We start from the raw sequence: 6,529 nt of genomic DNA, 5'->3' as shown, positions 1-6,529 counted from the left end.
TTTTAACCTGAAAATACAAGATTTTTTTAATACACAACGAAAAACATTTATTTTAACTTAGATAAAACTTTGGGTGGGTTACATGTATTCAAGTACATCATCGTTCATCTATAAATCAATTTAAATCATTCATCAAATAAATGAATCATTTATACAATCACTCTTAAGAATAATAAATAATTTATTCAAGCAAAGTCCTCGAGATTCAAATAGTTGGTTCACATTGCACCATCACAACATCCCACAGCTACTCCAACTCGTTCACTCATTACCTATATGCATAAAAAATAAGGAGTTAAACTTCAATGAGTCGCAATATAAAATACAATAACCATGCATACATATACGAAACTAGGAATGCATGACATTGAACATTATTAAGAACATGTATCTTACACATAATCATTACAAGACATTAAATTGAACATGCATAATCAATGCTTTTATGTAACATATCACAGAACAAGAATAAATTCATGAATATGCATATGAATTATTAGGGCATGTTTTCACAGAATAAATGTGTTCAAGTGTAAGGTTTTTGTTTCTCTTTTTACCATTCTCGTAAGTACTTGCAAGTCATTGTCACAAATCAAAAGAGACCACTTGGGTGTTTATTACACTATGTAATTTAATTCTCACGAGTGACTTACTAAGATGGATCAACTGAAGACGGTTTAATTCTGAGAAAAAATCCATCAGTGGTCACTAAATAAACAAGATGCATTATAAACCTCTGTAGAAGAAAAAAATATATTGGTTATGACAAATTGGTAGTCTGACCCCTTAACTTTGAAGATTGAAGACCACGAATGTTATTGATCTCAAAACAAATAGCACTTTAACGGAGTTTTGTACCACCTACCCTCTCCAAGGTAAGACCGAATCTGGATAGGTTATTAGATATTTTTATTAATGAGGTCATTTGCATTCATCACATGTGCTATGCATTATTCAATACCACATGGCTCAATAGATCAAGTACCCTTCTAGGGTAACTTTCACATTGCCTTTCATGACATGAGCTTCGTACCACCCATTCATGGTAGTTAAACAGTTATATTAGTTCATCATTTCCATAACTCATTCAGTATGCTCTAAAACCTTTAAACAATTGAGCATATTGTTTGTGAATGCCGATAATCAAATTGTTGTGTGTGCATGTATGATTTTATTTTCATAACTTGGTGTACTTTTAGCACCCATTGGGATAAAAATTTTGGTTCATGGCTCGGCCAGCAACCCAACATCGCTATGTAAGTATGTTCCAATTTAAATTATTTGATTTTGATATATATGTTAAGATATTGTTTGAAAACTTATTGTGTTCAATCGATAACATAGAAAAAAATATGCTAGGGACATCACACAATAAGCTTAACCCTAATGTATATTTTGGATTGAATTGTAGATGGCATGTCATGCAAATGGACGCCCTTAATAATCTTCGAGATCACATATCCTACAAACATGACTTTCTCAAACCCAAATTAATATTGTAAATAATTATATCAAGTAGAATCAGATCAGTAGACAATTCTTATCCACCAATCACCAACTTAATCTAGGAAATATATTCCTAAAGAAGACACATTTCTAGTCCAATATCTAAACTAGACGGTGATCCATTGAGCAATCTAGAGAATAAAGGAATGATTAATACCAGAATCAAACATAACTCATACAAGATTGATAATGCATGATAATGTATTTATTCTTAACACATAAATCATGCATTTAAGTATATTTTATTGGTTTACATTTCAAGCTTATGTGGTTTTAGGGTTAAAAAAGTCACAGTTTGAATCTTACAAAATTCAGAGTTAAAATGAGAAAGTTATGACCATTCTACGATTTTTTAAGTGAATCCCAATGCAATTCAGACCAAGATCTAGTCCAAAACATATTAATTGGATCTTGGATCCAAGTCTAATATGTTCAGCAAACATTTCTAACCAAATCCATTTTAAAGTTTTAGAAAAATCCATTTTGAAAATGGCGCCTAGCATTTATTTTTATTTTAAAACCTTTTTTTGGAATTTTGTAAAAATAAGGACTTAATTGTATTTTTTTTCAAGACTTTTATAAATACCCAGATTAGGGTTGGCGTGGAAGGGTCTTCAGTCCATTTTATGCCAACCTCTTCTTCTCCTCTTTAAATTCCAAAGAATTTCTTTTTTGCTCTTCTTTCCCTCTTCTTTCTCTCTCCTCTTTTCTTCTTCTTCTTCTCTCTTTTTTCTCTCTTTTTTCAGCAATGGAGATTTCTTTGGGAGTCAATTCAGAAGAGTGTTGGACATATCCAAATCATCGAAGGTCATTCTTCTTAACCCCCATTCCTCAAATTCATTGGATTTGATGATCTAGTGAGTTTTCATTACCTCTCTCTTTGTGAATTAAAGTAGCTTAGTTGTTTTTCTTTTGAATTTTGGTTTTATTTTTGTTTCTTAATTGAAATTAGATCAGATTAGATTAGATCCAAGCAATGAATCTAAATCTAATCTGAGTTTTCCTTTTTGTTCTTAAGAAAATACAAGAACAAGATGTGATTCTATGCTTAATTGATCTCCATTCAATTAAAGCATTAGATAGATCCATCTCATATTGTACTTTATATTTTAATTTTTGTATTTTTGTTTCTAGTTTATAATTAGATTAGTTAAATGATCAGATCTCATTTTCATGAATTTATAAGTATTCATCCTTTGGTAATCAAGTGAAACTTAAAATACTTGCTCACTTTACTTTTCTGCACTTTTATTTATGCTTATATGATTATGTGGATTCATGCATATGATTAAATATCTTGTTGTCAATTATATTGCAATTGTGCATACCTGAAATTATAATATCATCTACCTGTTAAATGTTGAATGTTGTAGATTGTAATTGATACATGTTATGCAAGCTTAATGTATTTTATACATGCGTTAGCTGTGTGAATCTTACTGAGACTCTTCAAAGTCTCATGTTTTCAAAATAAAATGTTTTTCAGATAACATATGATCTGTGGAGCGAATGCAGGATGCTATGAGGGGGATATAAGTGATTGATGATTTCGAGATCCTGGGAGTTGTTCATCCAATTTTAAATTTGATACTTATTTAATTATTTAATTATCGATTTTGAACGAATGCATGAATGGTTTATTGAGTTGATAAATTGCTAAGTATTTCAATTAATCTCTTTCATGGATGGTTGAGTGAGTGTGTTTTAAATGTAATGTGTCCAAGAGGTTTAACCAAAAATTTAGCTTATTAGATTGATTTCAAATTAATATTTTTCGTTGTGTTTACTCACATAAGTAATGATATAAGGATTTTGTCATTTGGATGCCTTTATCTCAAACTTTGTTCTAAGGAGCTATTAAACACCAATGCATGTGCAGTCTGACTCTTTAGAGCTTAATTTGGTTAAGTCAATGTTAATGATGAAACACTTAAATTGATAAAATTTCTTCTATGTAATGGTTTAATTAGATTTGGTAACAATGGTTCCATATTGGATCTGATACTAGGTGGCTAAGACATGATCGTGCTTGCGCTCAAGCGGGTCGTCTAGTACTTGGTATGGCTAAAACATGTCCGTTGGTGAGACCATTGCATTATTATATATTAGAAAAGAAAAAAGAAAATCAACATTGTATTACCTTTCAAAAAAAATTACTGGTATTTTTGGATTGAAATCTGCCAGGCCGTTACACTAAGTACTCATAATCTCAGCCTGTACTAGATACTCCCATCTTCTTTGAGATGTAAGGCTAACTTGTCGTCCTGGCAAGCAACAACCATCTGAGTGAAGTTTGGATCATTCTTTCATTTTTTAATGATCCGCTCTATGGTCTCTGTTATCATTGCCATACTGGCGATTCTGATCTTACTGTCATCAGATCTAAAAGGTCTCCACTCGATGAGATCCTATGTCAAACTCCATAGACCTGCTAAAACTCCTCCTGCCTTGCAGCTAAGGGCATCTGCAATGATGTTCGCCTTCCCTAGGTGATAAGTGATCATGAACTCATAATCTTTTATCAATTTGAGCCACCTCCTCTGCCTCATGTTCAATTCTTTCTACACAAAGAGATACAGAGGGGTTTGTAATGGATGCCCTCAATAATCTGACACAAGCTATGAATAATCATATTCATAGCCAAGCTGCTCAACCCGTAGGTGCAAACTATAACCTTGGTGTAGTTACTTACGATAAGTTCCTGAAACTTGACCCTCCCACTTATTCAGGGAAAGCTAACACTGAGGTTGTTGAAAGTTGGCTCCAGGAGATCGAGCGAGTATTACGAGTAAGGGTAATGCCAGAAAATGGTGGGACACAGTGCTAGAGGTGAGGTTCATCACGGAAGACTACAGTCCCTAAGGACTTTTCCATGCGACATTTTTGAAAACTTATTTTCTGTAGAATGCCCGAGACAAGGAGGAACAAGAGTTCCTGGAGTTGACGTAGGAAAGTATGAGTTTGGTGGAATATATCACCAAATTTCGGAGTCTCGAGCGCTACTGTCCCAACATATTTACCAATGACAAGGCTAGGGTGACTAAGTATGTTCGGGAGCTCAAGGACGGATTGAGGTATCGGGCGATGACCAACCGATCGATGATCATCAATAATGCGATTAAAGCAACCACCACTCTTTCTAAAGAGTGAGAGATCTAAGGTGGATCAATCCAAGAGGTTAGCTAGTAATGGTGGGTCCTACAAGCAACAATTTTCAGAGGAGAAGTTCACCTTGCCTGCCAAGAAGCACAAGCAACAACAGAGGCCTAATCAACAATACTCGAAGTGCAACCGTTTCCACAATGGACAATCGTGTCCTTGTAACATAGGCACATGTCTCTACTGTTAACATATGGGTCATTATGCTTGACAATATCACAAGAAGGCGGCTGATGCTTAGAAGCAGGCAATCATAGGAGTTCAGCCCCAACAACTACAACCACAACAGAGACCTCCCTAGCAGCAAGCATAAAGGGGGAATAACGGACAGGTATATGCTACCATGACTGCAAGACCGAGCAACCAAGGCAGACGAAGGGAAGGTATTACTGTTATTGTCAATCATCTTTGGTGTTACCTTTGTTAATGTATTTTTAAAAAGGATATTTTGATGAAAATATTTATGAAAGTTGGTTACCAAATTTTAAAAATCCAACTCTCACAAGTAGTGAGAACCAGGATCGAACTAGATGAACAGGTTGATAAAACTTTGTATTCCACTCAAAGCGAATTTATTTACTGCCTTAAAAAGAAAAATTAAACTAATTAAAAGTAATTATAAAATGAGAATTAAAGGATTATTACAGACCCCAAATAATACTGAAATTAAAATTAATTATAAAGCTTAAATGTGGCAAAAACGGCCTTAATTAACTAGGAATTGAAAATGCTAAAAAAAACTAAAAATAAAGCTTCTTCGCCTTTGCTTCTTCACTTCAACTTCAAATCCACTTCATTTCTATCATGTGAAATCAACAAATGGTGTCACCTCCTGCAAAAATAATACAAAAACACATGAAATGCAAAATATACACTAATTTGAAATTCTACCTGAAATTATAATTCTGCCACTAGCTATTACAAAATTTTCTGTGAGAATAGGTTTATGTAATTTGATAGAATCAGATAGCAATTAGATTTCAATCCTTTTCAATTTTTTCAGATATGTTCTGAAAACATGAATGAAGAGAATCCAATTTACAGAATTGAAAAATTCAAAGTAGAACTTGATTTATTAACAAATGAACAACAACTTCAAAACTGTGCAAATTATTGTCAAAACTGCTGATAGCTTCTGAAATTTAACAGATTTAGTCTAGTAAAACAAATTAAAAATGAATAAAAATTTCATAACAGAAATTAGATTCATTCATGAATACAATCCATTTTATAGATTCAGATTTGGATTATGAAAAGTAGAGATATAACAAAAACAAAAACTAGAAAAATGTAGGAAATAAAAGTTGCAGAAAATAGAGATGCCGAAATATATGCCCGAAAAAAACTCAGAACTGCCCATCAATCGGACTCTGATCGTATCGAGTATGCATAGGCCCTCTATAAAACAGTCTATATTGCTCAGGTGTTTTATTATGCTATGTATTTTGATTTTTTGAGTAACTGACTGAGTCATCACTCCAAGGGCGGAGTGAGGCCATGAGACGTAGCGGCATGCTCAGAGACAATCTATTTGGGGGAATGACTTCATGCTATACGATGATCATGACCACACACTTCTGTAGAAGACCCAGGGACATGCCTACCTAGGACAAAGAGGCAGTCCTGCCCCCCTAAATTCTCTGAACTGGGGGACCGTTGAGGTATTGCCCCTGACAGCATAAAAAGAAAGAAAAGCCCAAGAGAGTTTCATATCGCCTACCCTCTCTAAGGTAGACCAAAGACTATTCTGGTTCAGCATACCTCGATAAAGGCATACCCAGAATTCTGCTAAGGGTTATCTTCTTAATTATGACATAGGTAAATACATCTACCATTTAGGCTAGTGCATTGCTATTTCACTATT

This window comes from Nuphar pumila, chromosome 10 (genome assembly GCF_984573655.1).
Source record: "Nuphar pumila chromosome 10, dmNupPumi1.hap1.1, whole genome shotgun sequence".
Classification (NCBI taxonomy): Eukaryota; Viridiplantae; Streptophyta; class Magnoliopsida; order Nymphaeales; family Nymphaeaceae; genus Nuphar; species Nuphar pumila.
Note: the sequence above shows the minus strand (reverse complement) of the source record.